This window comes from Magnolia sinica, chromosome 14, assembly GCF_029962835.1.
Source record: "Magnolia sinica isolate HGM2019 chromosome 14, MsV1, whole genome shotgun sequence".
Lineage (NCBI taxonomy): Eukaryota > Viridiplantae > Streptophyta > Magnoliopsida > Magnoliales > Magnoliaceae > Magnolia > Magnolia sinica.
In genome coordinates this window covers 3,872,964-3,890,038 of record NC_080586.1, presented here as the reverse complement: position 1 = coordinate 3,890,038, position 17,075 = coordinate 3,872,964, and the positions used below count along the sequence as shown (strand labels likewise).

Genomic DNA, 17,075 nt, shown 5'->3' with positions numbered 1-17,075 from the left:
CCTCTCTCTCTCCACACACACACAGAGAGAGAGAGAGAGAGAGAGAGAGAGAGAGAGAGAGAGAGAGACTAGTACTTGAAGGATATGCTCAATAGCCAACGGAACTAGGAAAACTCTCTTGGTAACTTTTTTTTTTTTTAAAAGAGAATTTCATTGATAGACGGCCGGTAACTCTCTTGGTAACTTGAAAGGGGGGATCACATATATTCGAGATGTGGGACCACCCGTCTTGTGTATGTCGAATCCAAACCACGAATGTGGTGCAACTCCTCATGTTGAATGCAAAGAGCAATGTATCCCACCTCCAGATGATTGGCCCCTGTATCATTCTGTGGCAAATCTGGAAGGCCAGGAACTCTGCAAGATATAACGGCCACCGAATCCTTGCTTTGGACATCAGGGATAAGGTGATGAGGGAGCTTGCAGCGCTCGTCTCTCTGCCCTGCCACGCTCCGACAAGTCCCCTTCAGTTTTCCCCCGGGTGATGTTTGGATTTCTTCCGTCCGCCGTAATGCAGGCCCGCAGCAGCTGGTCAAATGGCAGCTCCCACCTCTGGGGTGGTACAAACTCAACGTAGATGGTTCTGCAAGAGGGAACCCGGGCCCCTCCGATGGCAGTGGTATCTGTCGTAATCACAGGGGAGAGTTCATTTTTGGTTTTACAGCAGCCTACGGCCCTGGCTCGAACATCTTTACTGAGCGGCGAGCAATCCATGACGAACTCACTCACTGTTTTCATTTGGGGCTCTACAATATTGTCTTGGAATCTGACTTAAAGCTAGTAGTCGATTTCTTAAATGGGTCAGCCCAGCCCGGATGGAAGTGGGCTTACTGGGTCTCTCGCATCAGGAGGTTCAAAGAGCTTGGTCAGGTTTGCTTCTCTCATATTTTCCGTGAAGGGAATGATCCGGCTGACGGGATGGCCCGGCTTGCCAGTGTCTCCCAATCGACCACTCTCCTCAGTCAATTCTCCCTTCTGCCTCGCTAGGTCAGAGGTTCTTTTCTCCTCGACATGGTGGGATTGGGTGCAATTCGCTAGGGGCACGTTTCAATCTTTTCGGCCTCTCCTGTCTCCCCAATCTTTTTGACTTTCTAGCCTGCCTGTCTTGACATTGGGTTCACTTTGTATAGGTGATCTCTGTATACGATAGGCCCCTATCGAATTTTTGGCCGCAGGGGGGCCCGAAAGTCTTTCTTGTAATTGGTTCGCTATATATGAATACAGAGGGAAGGCTTTTTTTATTATTTTATTATTTTTTTATTTTTTAAAAAAAGAAAAAAAAAACATGCAATTGGAGTTAAATGAGTGTACAAGGCAAAGAAGAATGTGAAAGAAGAAGTTGAAAGATACAAAGAAAGACTGTTGCGAAATGGTATATCCAACGACCTAGAATCGACTATGAGGATGTATTTGCTCCTTTTTTTTTTCCAAAACCCACAGAGAAATACAGACTGACTGGAGGGTCCCAACAAAGGAGACGGGCCTCACCATCTAGAACCTAAACATAATTACAATCCTTCGGACGAGAGCCAACAAAAAGACTCAGCCCCCGTCTATCATTTAAACCCTGATAGAAAAGAAAGGCCACAGGCAGACATAGAACTGGGGGAGCTAAAGCGATCTAATGATCCCAATCCCTGTATTGTCAAGGACCGACGAGCCCCTAATGGAACGGGGAAGGTCTGCGCGGGCCGTGTACAGCTGGTTGGGGCATCCAGCCGAAGGCATTCTGGCCAGGGCCTCCGCTACGAGTTTCCTTCCTGGTAGATGTGACGGAAGGAGAGGTGAATAGCGCGGCTATAGTGAAGAATAGAGCCCAAGACGTACCAGATTGCGGGGGGACCAACGGGTTTGAGACTGCTTCAACAATGATCCTAGAATCTGATTCAACCATAACATGAGACAGCCCCAAATTGGCGCAAATAACAATGCCATCCCGCATTGCCCAAGCTTCTGCTATCGTATTTGTCGCCCTTCCATATCTCCTGTGGAAGGCAAAGATGAGACGGCCCTGAGAGTCCCTACAAATGCCCCCACCGCCGCTTTGACCCAGGTTTCCACAGGAGGAGCCGTCAGTATTGAGTTTAACCCAGCCGCTGAGAGGTTTGGTCCATTTAACTATAATGGATTTACTCGGATTGGGGGCTGGGGGGATTCAAGTAGAGGGAATGGAGAGCGATTGCTTCCGAGAAAGAAGGCGAGGAATTGCCCGGTAGAAGATTCCCTATTTCCTGCAACCACCTTGAGACTTTAGAGATAATCTGACGAGCTGACATGTTCACCCCATCAAATTTGGAAGCATTTCGACTCAGCCACAGCTCCCAGGAGATGAACGCCAGGGTGAGACCCAATAATTATTTGAAACGAGATGAATTTGAAGCTTCGGAGGACCACTGCTGTATTCTGCACTTGATAGGCTGGTTGGGGATTATAGTCATACCAAAAATTTGGGAGAAGTGCTCCCAAACCTCCATTGCTGATTTCCCATGGCAAAAGAGGTGATCGAGGTCCTCGACCAGATGATTTGAAGACACAGGGAAGGCTGGCGGGAGGTGCATCGACCGAGGAGCAATGCCGCTGAGGGTGGGCGTTTGGGCTACACTGACGTGGGTCTGCGGCACTGGAGGCCAAACTGATGCCTGATTTTTGGATCTTGGATCGCTGAGTCCACAGGGGTTGCACTGTGCATGATTTTCCAAAGGAGGGCTTCGATCTTGGGAGGAAGCGTCTTGTTCCAGGCCCACTTAGTCTAAGCTAATCTCGGATGGTGGATCTTAAGATCGTTCCAGGCTGACTTAAGGGAGAATGCACCAGAGGTTGAGAGATCCCAAGCCAAGGCGTCTTCTCTGTCTGAGGGTTCTACTAGGTTGGCCTTGAGCATCTGAAAAATAGGAGGGAGGAGCGGACGGATGTGGGAGAGGTTCCAAGGGCCGGAGGTGGGGTGGAAGTCTCTCACCACAGCATCCCGGAGCTGAGACGGGACAGGGGACAGGGTGGCAGTAGCTAGGAGACCCCTCCCTGTCTAATTTTGGTTCCAGAAATTCACCTTCCCCTCGCTGATGAGCCACCTAGAATGCTGGATTGTGAATGGAAGCATATTACGCATTTCCTTCCACACCTGGGAGGCTGCCTGAGAACTCCTACCTCTGGATTGAAGGAGAAAGGGAATGTATCTGGCTGAGATGAGTCTGGCCCAAATAGATTTACCTTTCAGAAGAGACCAGCCCATTTTTGTGCGAAACGCTCTCATGACATCTCCCAACCTTCTAATCCCCAATCCTCCCTCGGAGAGAGGTCTACAAATCCGGGCCCACTTAGTCCAATGCTTCTTCTTGCTGCCCTCCGCTGATCCCCAGAAGAAGCTAGCAAAACTAGCCTCCAGGGAGTTGCATATGGTTGCAGGGATATTCAGAGCAGACAAAATATGGATCGGTATGCTATATAATACATTTTTGATAAGGATGACCTTTGCCACTGGGTTGAGAAGTTTGGATTTCCATCCCTCGATCCTGTGGAGAATTTTTTGGATCAGCAGCTGCAGGAGGGGGGAGCGAGTCTTACCTCTGATGAGAGGCGCGCCAAGGTAAGTGCAGGAGAGACTGGCTTGCTTAAAGCCAGTTAGGTAGGCTAGCTTGCGGGATTTTGCTCGTGAGGTTGTCTTTGGAACAAAGAAGGAGGATTTTTGGGCGTTCACCTTCTGACCAGAGGCTTCTTCATAATCACGAATGAACTTGAGAAGCGGGGGCAATGAGGACAGACTGCCATTCAGGAATAAAATGGCGTCATCAATAAATAGTAAATGAGAGACGAGGGCTTTTTTTGGAGAGCTTGAAAGGCTGGCAAGCCCCTGACGTGAAGAGGTTTGTTAAGCCACGGTTGAGGAGTTCGACAGCGATAATAAACATCGAAGGGGAAAGAGGATCTCCCTGCCTTAAGCCTCTAGATGACTAAAAGAAGCCAAACGCCTTCCCATTGATGAGGACAGAAAACCAGCTGTCATACCAGCAACGCTGCACCTGGTTGATCCAACGTTGGTCAAACCCAAACTTTTTGAGCATAGTATCAAGAAAACCCCATTCGATGAGATCATAAGCTTTTTCCATATCCAGTTTTATGATCGGATTGCCTCCAAAAACCTTGCGATCCAGGTCATGAACTATTGCTCTCGCAATGGATATATTCTCTGCTATGGATCTACCCCTTACAAAGGCGCCCTGCTCATCTGAGATGATAGCGGGGAGGTGAACAGCCAATCTGGATGCGATGACCTTGGAAAATATTTTCATTATGACGCTGCAAAGGCTGATCGGTCTATAGTCCCCAATGTGTTCTAGGTTGCTCTTTTTGGGAATTAAACAAATTAGAGTGCATTGAAAAGCTCTTGGCAGTGGGCCCCCTACAAGAAAATCATTAGCAATAGCAAATATATCATTACCAATTACATCCCAGCAAGAAAAGAAGAAGGAACCACTAAAGCCGTCTAGGCCAGGAGCGTTGTCCTGGGGGATAGAGTCGACAGTGGCCTTGACTTCTTCGATGGTGAGGGGGCGCAGCAGGTACTCGTTCATCTGAGTCGTCGCGATGGTTGGGATGCATGCCAGGATGTCATTGGGGATGTTGTTACCAGAGGAGGTGAATAGGGGGGCCTCAAAGTAGTCAGCAGCTTCCTTGCCTATGTCGTCTGTGCTGTCAAGAAGAACCCCAGAGGAGGATTTAAGCTTAGAAATGGCGAGTCTTCTCCTCTCCTCCAGCACCGAATGATGGAAGAAGTTAGTGTTTTTGCCTCTTTCAGATAGCCATTTATTTCTGGATTTTTGTTTTCAGAAAATCTCTTCTTGAAGCTGGACTTTCTGTTGAGGGTCAAATATTGCATATCAGACCCAGTTACTGCCTAGATTTACGAACATAGTACAATTTAACAGCCTGATTTAATCATGTTTGTGATGCAGGGCGTATTCACGAGCCTGGACTGGGAAAGGGTACTAAAAGCATGGATTTAACGATCTGAAAGCACCAGAGCATGGGACGGACCCTATGAGACCAAGATCGACAGATTTACACGCCAGGGATCCAAGAAAATCGAGGAATTGAAGCTCAAGTGGCCTGAAAAGTTTCCAGAATGCAAGATCATAGGGTTCCCACCATCCGATCAGGATCGAATCTTCATATATGGCCTGAAGACCCTAAATAAACCGTACACGTCAAATTTCAATAGTTGGATCCCTATGGAAGTAGTCCAATGGTCAGATTAGCCCATGAATTACCGAGCTGAGGGCCACCTGATATTCACATATGCTTCAAATGTGGGCCTTATCCATTAAATGAGATGATAAAAGGGATGAGCGGATCTGATTTCCCGCAAACATCAAGGAAGACCCCGCTCCACGTGACAGCTGTACACAGCAAATGTACATGCGCTGTGCACCGGATCAGCCGGCCTGGTCAAACCGACCGCGACCCGTCGCCCTCCCTCTTCTGCGGAAAAAACGGACAGCGTCTTTACGCTGTCCGTCCGTTTTTCGCTAATGGGCCCCACTCGTTATATGGATCGATGATCCGAACCGTTCACCGGACTCAGGACACAGCCAAGACCGACTCCTAGCTGTCCGTCTGGTCCCATGCATAGACATATAAATAGATCTCTGTTTAAACGCAGGATGGACGGCTGGGTTACGCTCTCATGAGATACCGCACTTTGGATCGAAAACCGAGCAATCCCAGACGGTTTTTCGTCCTGAAAACAATGGACGGAGTGGATTCGACATTAGAATTCCAGTGTGGCCACAAACACCACCGACTAAACAACGTCCGCGGCTCTGTTTCTGTCTGCGTAACAGAGGCTGCGGATGATCGTAGTGGGCCATCATCCGAGCCATCCATCATGTAGAGAGACTCAATATTGTCAGAACCATGCTGACCGTTTTCAGCCATACACGCATACATGTCCGCCACAACGATCACAAAAGGACCATTCGAATGCCGTTACAACAGGAATTCTTCCATGGGCAGCGTCAACGGAGGATCAAAACAGACCATGTTCGGTCGAAATTCTGAGGAGAAGCTGTTGGACGGCATGGATCTCTCAAATGATAGATAAAGTGGGCCCCACCAATCATTCTTACGCAGAAAGCCTCTTTGTTGCGTGATTCAGAGCTCGGTCCTGTTACAAACAGCCTGCGAAAGGCAGGACGGGCTCTACACGCAGGAGTCTCCAGCTTCCGCAGCCGAGTCCTGCCAGGACTCCACAGCAGGGAGGTGAGAAGAAAGATAAAAGGAGAGAAAGTTTGGAAACGGAGAAAGAAAAAAGGGTGGGAAGTCATTTTTGGTTGGGAAGAAGTGTTCGTGCTGGACATCGGCAGAGGATTGGAATGTGGCTAGCACGTGAGAGAGGTTGTGCGGTTGATTGGAAGAAGGACGGAAGAAAAGAAGACAGAGAGAGAAGATGAGAGAGAAAAGATAAGAAATTTTTCTTTATTTTTCTTCTCTTTTTCATTTTCTTTTTCTTTCTATTTGTTTTGGGTTTAGGCCAATCATGAGTGGCTAAACCTCTTAGCTAGGGCTAAGAGGTGAAGCTTGTAGTGAGATGGGGGATTTTATTCATTGCCTTTAATTTGATTTCAATTCACGAACTGAATTTGATTTTCGTTTAATTAAAGGAATACTTTCAGTTTTTAATGGTGTGTTGTGACTGAAATTACAATAGATCTGCAATGACTTTGAGTATTTCCTCCCTTTTTTTTATGATTATGAAGTCAGAAAGCCCTGTTGTTCATCATTGTTCCATGGGCATGGTAGGATGACAGTACCCTTCCTGATCTTCATACGTTGTTGGTTGGTTGATAATTAGTTTAATTCTGTTGTTTACTTTGTCCCCTGGGCATGGTTAGATGATGGAATCCATTCTAATTCATATACTTTTCATCTCTTAAAAACTAGATCAAGTAACGTTCAGTTTAAATTTCATAATTATTGATACAGGCATAAGATCTCCCTGATCTCTACAAGTGGATCCTCTGAATCCCTAGTTTCCTTCCTCTGAGTTACTTAAGTTTTAGATAATCATTCCGCAATTATTTCCTAAATTCTATTTGGTTTAGATTACATCTTAGTCTAGTTCTAGTTCTACTTGGTTTCAGATAACGTACAGGTATCAGTCCCTGTGGATTCGACCTCGGTCTTACCGAGTTTATTACTACATCACAACCCTATACTTGGGGAGTGAACACTTTCTTCAAATTTGAGTGCGCTCGATTAAGCCTTTCGAAGTCTGCATTTGAACTTGAGTTTTGGAGGATGAAATCATCAATGTTGACCTCATCCTCAGCCTGCTGTATCTTGCTGACCACATTTTCAAAGCTATTGATGTTCCAATCTTTCAGAGCTTTCTTGAGAATTTACAATTTGATCAGAACCTTGTACATCGGGGCTGCTCCTACGTCCGTCTCCCAGCTATGTTTAACAATTCTTTTAAAATCCTCATGGGTTATCCACATTCGTTGAAACTTAAATGGGTGGAGAAACTTAGCTGAAGCTTCCTTGAAAGTTAGGAGAATAGGCGAGTGATCAGAGTGGGACCTCGTCAAGTGGTTGACCTGGAACGGTGGGAGAGATTGCAGCCACGGCGCCTTGATGAGCATTCTGTCTAATCGTGCCCATTTGCGACTCCGCCCTGATCTGTTGTTGCACCAGGTGAAGACCGAACCTTGGAAACCCGCGTCGATGAGAGTAGTGTCATTAATGGTATCTTGGAAATCCTTCATTGCGCTTGAGACTAGGGGCTCTCCCCCTAGCCTTTCGTCAAGGCTGACTGTGGTACTGAAGTCCCCACAGAACAACCACGACCCATTGACAGCGGAGGATACGCTTCTTAAATGATTCCATAGCTCTTTCCTTTGATTCCTGCCACAACTAGCATAGACAACTGATATGGAAATAGGGACATCCATTCCAACAATAGGAACAGTTAGAGTGATACACTGTCTTGACACGTGGGAGGTGTGAAGCTGGAAGGAGTTTTTAGCAAGCACCCAGATCTTGTTGTCAGTGATGTCCTCCATGCGTTCGGTGTGAAAGCCTAATTTGGCAGCAAGCTAAGCTCTTTTAGACTGTCTAATCATTGGCTCTTGAAGGAGAAGGAGAGCAACATTGTGTTTTCTGACCAGACGCTTCAAGTGGCAAGTGGTGGGAGAATTGCCGACTCCCCACACATTCCAAGAGAGGATGTTATACATCGGAAGAACATTCTGTCATCGCAGCTCTGATTCGACTTCCAACGGCTCTCCGGTTTTTCCTCTTATAAACAGAGAGCAGAGGCCTGCCCGTCCTCTTGAACACGGCCTTTGGGGTGGGACTTTCTACTTCCGAGTGACTGCTGAAATTAGTCGAGCGGGTGTCGTTCGCATTCTCCCAATCATTCATATCAACCCAAAGTGTTATGCCGTTTCGATCTGCAATGGCAGGGGCCTAATAATAAAATATTGCTTGGGTGAGGGTCCCTGGGAGGGGCTTGTGAGAGGAGGTCATGGCACCCCGAAGGTTCCATGGGAAATGGTTCTTGGCGAACTGTCTCGAACTCGAGCCGGTTGTCATGAGTGCGGATAATCTGGGCTTCCTCTTGAAATGTAGTTGTTGGTCCCTTCTGATTTTCGGTAGGAAGAGAAGATCCTTCCCTAAAAAGCTGTTGGACACTTGATAGCCAGCCTTCACAGGCGTCCATGGCTTGCCTGTCTACTGGCATCCTTGGTAAGGACTTCTGGGCCGTTGGAGAGAACAAGTGTGGCCCTGACTGAGCTACATTTCTGGCAATGGGAAGACTGTCCACGTCCATTAAAGAAATTAGCGGTTGCAGCGGTTCGTGGTTCATTTCCTACATGGGGGTCCGTTGGATGCTGTTATCGGGAATATGTTGATGGCTGGCTGAAGGCTGATGGGGGGCACAATCCAAAATGTGTGGCTAACAGTTGATGCGTTCTGCTGAGAGAGGAGCCACTAGGTTCATCTGTCCCTAGTGAGCTGCAGGTGAGCTGCGGGTGCGGAACAGTAGCCGCTCCATTGGAGCTGATGGTGAGCTGCGGGTGCGGAACAGTAGCCGCTCCATTGGTGCTGAGATGGGGGGGCTGATCGTCTCCCTGATTGATATATTGAGCCTGGGGGGGGCCCTGTTGCAGGGGAGCAGAGGAGGCCGCAATGCGGCTGAGCACGGCATTAGGACGAACATGTGGCATACAGTCTGCATTGGCAAGAGGGGGTTGTTGAGGTTGGGAAGGGTTGTTGCTATAGTGGAGGCCCTCTTCGTCAAGATGTCTTTCTTCGTTCAGGTTCTCAGGCGGCTGATTGGCAAAAGATCTGATCACCCATTGCTTGGTGCTTTCTTGACTTATAGGGGCTTTAGCAATCTGTTTGTCTGGAGAGAGATGAAGCTGGTCGAGAGATACAATGATCTGATGGGGCTGACCCTCGACTAGGAGGGTGGTCTGTTTGAGCGGGGGGGCATTCGGGTGTGGGATGATCTTTGCCCTGGCATACCAACGGTTGTGGCCTTCCGTCGAGAACCTGTCGAGCTCTAGAACTGACCCCAACTGGTCGGCAATCTGACAAATGGTTTGCTCACACCAAGCAAAGATAGGGATGCCTTTAATGCGGATCCAATAGCCCTTGTTAGGAAGCATCATGCTCGGATTCCACTGACGAGGATTTATCAGCGAGAGTTTCTTGTGCAGGTTTCTTGCTATGAGGAAAGCATATAGGCTTTCTCTTGATTCAAACTTGAACAGATACCCTGTGGCTGAGATCCTGTAGATTTCCACAGGGGTGTAGCAGAATGTAGAGAACCGAAACCCTGCTAGGAGGTCTGCAGAGACGTCAGATGAGTCCATCACTTCACCTACTAGGGCATTAGCCAGATCAAATTTGCCCTTGTCAGATATCCACTTAGGCACTATTAGAGAGTCAGAAGTCACAGGGGGTTTGGGGGGTTTGAGAATCCCTGCATAGGACGTTGAATGGGAAGGAGGAAGAGCAGCGCTGTTTGTGGAGTTGAGAGGTTGGGGGGCAGGTTGGGTGGGTTTTGCTGCAGGGGTCCTGGATGGGAGAGAGGATTTGGTGGTAGATCCAGGAAGTTGGGGAGCAATACTGCTCTGGCGCTGAGAAGCGTCGCTAACCACCATTCGGCGTCTCAAGAGAAAGCGATTATGTAGCATGTCCCTTGCTGTGACTGCTTCCTCCTTCTTCTTGAATCGGATGAAGCAAAAACCTTTTCGTCTTCCTGTGACTGCGAAAGTTGGGATGTATATGTCTGTGATTTCCCCAAATTGGCCAAATGACTTTTTGATATATTCGTCAGAGGCGGAAAAGGCGAGATTGCCAATGAACAAGCTCCATCCAATATCCTTCCTTCTCTTGACTTGAACGGGTTCCCAGGGCTTCTCCCGCATGCCCCTATCTTTTGAGTTCCTTCTTCTCTCCACTTGGTAGATGTATTTGCTCCTGTTGCTCGCCTAGAAACTGCAAGAATGATAATTTCTTTAGCCGCACAAAATAAATGGAAAATATTTCAAATGGATGTGAAATCTGCTTTTTGAATATATATCTTGAAGAAAATGTTTACATGGAGCAAAAAAAAAAAAAAAAAAAAAAAACCAACTGCAAGATGGATATCTCATATCATCCAAACATGTAGCATGTGGACCAAATCCAAAAACACATTTTATTTTTTAAAAAAATGTACATTAATTCACAACTAAAATTAAAATCTATATCTGAGTTTTCATGTGTCCCTTCATACCGGGTGGGGCTCACCTAATGAATTGGTTGGATGATATATACACAACATGGTGAACTCCACATTCCATCTGGACGTTTCTATGGTGTCATCCACCTCCCATTGTCCCATTGTTCTCTTTTGTGCGGCTCGCCTGAGTTATGGATAAGGTAGAAATTTCCCAAACAGGCCAATCATATAATGGATGGGTTTGATGGCACTCATACAGCATTGTGGGCACTACAAATGTTGGAAAATATGTCATCATTCCCAATAAAAAGGATCCATTTAATCATGCAGCGTTGCATTTGGACCTTCACAATTCACATATATACAACATCTTCCTTCTCACCTGTGTATCACTTGCAAATGGTCTCTGTTGTAATCGGAGTTGGCCACGATTTATTTAGACTGCAAAAAAAAAAAAACCCTTTCAAATGGCATCCCCAAAAAAGTGGGATGCCCATTTGCTGGCGGACTACACCATCGGAATCAAGATCTGACTTAAATGTATGTGTGTGGCCCACCTCATGAATTGGGACAACGTGATCTCACGTTGGAACCAAGCTCTCTAGCATGTGGGTCCTATCATTAAGATTTCCTGACCTGCAAATCAACTTGGTTTGATCAACAGGTGTGCCATTATGTTAGAAATTAATAGGCAGAAGCTATAAGAATTAGAAAAAAAAAAAAAAAAACATGATAAAAGTTTTTTCAACGGTTAGTTCTCTTTTAGATTGTCCCTCGCTACATGTAGATGGGCCTGATTTTCGAGCCAGAGCACTGAATCAATGAGAACTTTTGGATGGATGGCATGGTTCTCAAGCACGTGTTGCATTCTGGCGTATGTGCCAGACTATAGATTAGATGAACTTATACACACTTCTGGACTAAGAAAAACCTAAGCAAAGGTGGTATGGTTTCACAAGTTGTTTTCAATCGATCCCAGCTTACAAACAACAATCAACATGGCTGAGTCACCCCACTCGATCCAATGGAACACTTTAAAAGTTAGAGTTGGGCCATCACCCTATCACCATCGATGTTGGTGGACAATGATAAGGTTCACCTGTTGCTATTTTTCTAGTAATAAAATACAATCACTCGGTTTGAAGCACAAGACTCAGTCTGCAGACTATGGTTTGCATTATACCAAGTCTGTGGAATAAACTTATTTTACAACTATTGCATGAGCCCACCTTGATACATTCATGACATCTAGCGAGGATCTTTCTCCGTTGAAATTGAGATGCTTCGAAACTTATGCTGATCCAAGTAGAGGTTTTTTGGGCAGCTTTTCATTAATGTTTTCTGTGGTGTTGCTCAATGTGTTATTCATACGTTAACCAATCCGTATACCGAGTAAGCCCCACCATGATAATAGGACTTGTGATAACAATCAGGCCTATTAAATCATAAGGTGGGCTACACTATAGAAAATAAGGGATAACTACCAAAAACTTTCAAATTTTAGTGGTGGGGCGCGTACTTGTTGGATTGATATCACTTTTGGCGTGCCCTACTAATTCCATAATTGACCGACCCTTTTAAACGGGCTTGATTCCATGCAAATGTCGCAGAATATAAAAGATCTACCCTCATATATATGGTCCACATGCGGATGGTTGGTCTTGTCTAATTGAAGACCAACAAGTGAGGAAATAGATAGGAAGGCTAGTGGCAGTGCAATAAGAGAAATGAGGATAGCCTATCCGTACAGTGCTATTTTCAGACCATGATCCACCCATGGGACGCCATGATCCATCCATGGTGGGGATTAAGATGCGTATGTCCAAATCTAAGTTTTGAACCATTGGCCTATGGTTGAAATGTGGATGGAATGATCATAGACCAAAATCACAATGATCTTTTGATCCTCACCGTCCAATTTGTGGTCTCTAAGTTGACAGCTATTGAGGAAAACATAAAGAGTCCAAATTCAATTGGAGGCATCAGATGGCTAAGAAATCAAATTATTCTGATTTTGGGGCCATCCTCCATCCACAACTATGATTTGGACGGCCTGGATGGATGCAGATGTGTACCTACTTATAATGAATGGGTAAGTGTGACATTTGCATTGCAAACCAAAATCTAGCTAGCGTCGATGGAGACATTTTCAACTGCTTTTGCTATTCTCCGCACGACACTGCCACAATACTCAAACTGGCAGTATGCAAGACACTGTCATTGAATCCGGCGGGAATTAAATGATAGTTCACCACACTTTAAAAAGAAATAGAAGTAATACATCTACCGTATAAGTGGCATGCATATCTAGCAATCCAAACCGTCGGAATAGTTCTATATGGTTTTTAAAGCCGCTTCCATAGTTGGGCCAGTTTCGTTTAATCAATGTAACTTTTAAGCTAAACTCCATCTAAGATGGGCCCTACAACTGGGAAAGTCTATATTGATTCGTGTGGCCCACATCTAAAGATGGTCCGAAACTATCACAGTAGCCTTTCGTAAATTTAAGTGTTAGACACAAGGTCTGCGAGTTGGAGATGGAGTTTTCCTTTTGCTTTTCCTGCCCCTTCGTTAGGGGAGAGCTCCTGTTCTGCTTACTTGTTTCCTTTTGTGTAGGTTACGAATAGGTGGTTCCGGTCCTTTTTTGAAGAGTTCACCCGAATGAACGACACATGAGCTTGATTAATGAATTATGTGGCAAGAGCCCACATTTTGAAATAATAAATATAAAAATTTAAGTGTTAGACACAAGGTCTGGGGCTGTGGCCCACATCTAAAGATGGTCCCAAACTATCACTGGTTCTAATCTTTGCCAGAGTGGTAGACTCTAAGAGTTCTTGGGATCGAAACCCATAGGCGGTGAAATTCCACTATGGCGTGCGTGGGTGTGCGGCGGATGTGTGCGAAAAAAAAGAAGTCATAATAGAAAAGGAGAAAAGGTCATGGAGTCGGGGATTTTGCAAACACGACGCAGGCGGGATTCTGTATCAGAAGGCGACATGTGTTAAGAGATTGAATCTTTCCATCATGCGAGCGACAGAGATTGAATCTTTCTATCATGCGAGCGACAATTTTCTAGATCTTTTAACGTAAAAATCTAACCATTTTACACCTCAGATGGGCCAAATCTTATCAAAACAAATGAATGGCTAGGAAAAGGGTTTTATCCATGGCCCACAAGAAGAGTGAAATTATCTTATTTTTTAAATCACAATATCAAAGAATTATTTCCAACCCCAAACATAGCTCAAATTTTATACACGTGTTTCATATCTGCATGCGTAATGTAGCTTAAACGTGTACGGATCTACATGCATGAGGAATTATCAAACCACATGTACGGATATACATGCGTGCGGGAGTGAGTATGCCCTCATGCATGATTTTTCCTGAAAACACGGGACAAATGGACATCAAGCCAGGAGTTATCCAACTCCTTCCCAAATTCCATGCACTTGAATCAGAAAGTCCATATTTACATTTGAAAGAGTTCGATAAGATTATAGCTACATTATGTTTTCCTAATGTATCTGAGGATACAATTAGGCTGAAACTCTTTCCTTTTTCCTTAAAGGAGAAAGCTAAGACGTGGTTACATTCACTGCGTCCTAGATCCATTGGCACATGGAACGATATGCAGAGGGAATTCATAAAAAAAATTCTTCCCACATCATAAAACGATTACCCTCAGAAAAGCGATCATGAACTTTGCCCAAAAGGAAGATGAAACATTCTTCCAATGTTGGGAAAGGTTCAAAGATTTGGTCAGTTCATGCCCACAACACGGATTTGAAACGTGGCGCATTACAAATTTTTTCTACAATGGACTGACATCTTCCATGCGCCAAATGGTCGAGACAATGTGTAATGGAGAGTTCATCAACAAAGATGTTGACGAGGTATGGGATTACCTCGATAGTCTCGCTGAAAAAACACAATCATGGGACTATTACCCAATGGCGAACACCACGTCTAGGCCGACTCAATTAAAGAAGAAAGGTGGATTATATCTCTTGAAAGAAGAGGATGATCTCAAGTGTAAAGTGACTACGCTCATAAGGAAAGTTGAGGCCATGGAAGGAAAGAAGGATAAGGTCAATGAAATTGTTTGCGGCAACTGTGATTGCAACATTCACACAACTGAAAACTGTCCTACAATACCCGCCTTTCGAGGAGTGTTGAATGAACAAGCCAATGCCGTAAATAACTATCAAAGACCTTTTATTGGACCTAACTCCAACACATACAATCCTGGCTGGAAAAATCATCCAAACTTTAGTTGGAGGAATGGACAAACGGCGACTCCTCCAGGTTTCTTCAATCAAAATCCAAATCAAGTGAAACCTCAAGAGGAACCGGTTCAAAATCCCATACAAGAGCTGGCTCAGGCAATGCGAGGAATCACAAATTTATGCAAAAGATAGATTCTCGTATGACGGTTATAGAAAAGGGGATGCTTCCTGCACAACCTCTCCCCAATCCTAAACCGCAGTACGAGAATAATGATCCCAGCTCTTCAAATCAGATGGGGCATGCTAAATCCATCACCACTCTTAGGAGTGGGAAGATCATTGATAAAACTCTTCCGGTTAGGCCCGAAAAGCCTCAAGAACCAGAAGAGGACAACAATGATGGATCCAGTGATGGCCCACAAAAGTAGAACCGGAACTTCTAGAGAAGCCGGTTGCTCCATTCCCCAACGATTGGTTTCACCAAAACCTCTCTCTAACTCTCAGGATATCCTAGAGGTGTTGAAACAAGTGAAAGTCAACATTCCTCTACTTGATGTCGTGAAACAGATACCTTCATATGCCAAATTCCTGAAAGACTTATGCACGACCAAAAGACGGAAAATTATTCAAAAGAAAATCTTCTTGACTGAGAAAGTGAGTGCCATCCTGAAGCAAGACGTGCCGCAGAAATTCAAGGATCCCGGTAGCCCAACCATATCATGTGTAATCGGGAACCATCGAATTGATCACGCACTTCTTGACTTAGGAGCGAGCGTCAATCTGATTCCCTACTCGGTATACAAACAGTTAGGTTTGGGTGAATTAAAACCCACCCTAACCACACTACAACTTGCTGATCGCTCTGTTCGTGTACCAAGAGGGATAATTGAGGATATGTTAGTCCAGGTCGATAGATTTTACTACCCTGTAGATTTTATCATCTGGACACCGAACCCATCAATAACATGAGCACTCAGATTCCCGTCATTCTTAGTCGCCCATTCCTTGCCACGTCAAATGCAATTATCAATTGCAGGAATGGTATCATGACTATGTCTTTTGGAAATTTGACATTGGAGTCGAACATTTTTTTCAATAACGGCAGCAACGCAGAGGATGATGACGATTTCCACGACATTAACATGATTGACTCTTTCGTGGAAGATACGACACCTCTAACCTTATCCTCCGACCATCTGGAGACGTGCCTGGCCCACTCCCATGATTTCGATGATGACATGATTAGGGAGACGTGTGCCTTGCTTGATACTGCACCGGTACTTGAAGTTAACCGGTGGAGGCCACAATTTGAAGAATTGCCACAAACCGATATAGTGCCTCTACCGTCTAACCTCAAGCCGCCGAAGCTTGACCTAAAACCTTTGCCCTCTGATTTGAAATATGCATACTTAGGTCAAGATGAGACATACCCGGTGGTGATCTCTGCCCACCTGGAGAAAGAACAGGAGAGTATGCTTATATCTACTCTCATTGAGCATAAAGGAGCCCTGGGATGGACGATAGCGGACCTCAAAGGAATCGATCCCTCGATTTGTACTCATCACATATACCTTGAGGATAATGTAAAAACCGCTCGGCAACTACAACGTAGACTAAATCCAAACATGAAGGAAGTGGTTAAGGCCGAGGTTCTTAAACTATTGGATGTGGGTATTATATACCCTATATCTGATAGTCAATGGGTGAGTCCAACTCAAGTGGTCCCTAAGAAGTCTGGAATCACCATCGTAGCCAATGCTAATAATGAACTCGTGCCAACTAGAGTCACTACTGGTTGGAGAATGTGCATTGACTACAGAAAGTTGAATACCGTCACGAGGAAAGACTACTTTCCTTTACCATTTATTGATCAGATCCTAGAAAGGTTAGCTGGTCATTCCTATTATAGTTTCCTTGACGGGTATTCGGGCTACAACTAGATAGAGATAGCCCCTGAAGACCAGGAAAAGACCACATTTATATGTCCCTACGGCACCTTTGCCTATCGAAGGATGCCATTCGGACTATGTAATGCCCCTGCCACTTTTTAGCGATGTATGCTTAGTATTTTTTCTGACATGGTGGGGCAATATCTAGAGGTCTTCATGGACGAC

At 45.3% G+C, this 17,075-nt stretch overlaps 1 non-coding gene across 1 annotated transcript; it reads right to left on the bottom strand.

Moving 5' to 3' along the window:
- Nucleotides 1-14,412: 14,412 nt before the first annotated feature.
- LOC131226551 (small nucleolar RNA R71) lies at nt 14,413-14,519 on the bottom strand. Its single transcript, XR_009161925.1, has one exon. It is a non-coding gene; the product is annotated as a small nucleolar RNA R71 (small nucleolar RNA).
- Between the last annotated feature and the right edge of the window lie 2,556 nt (nt 14,520-17,075).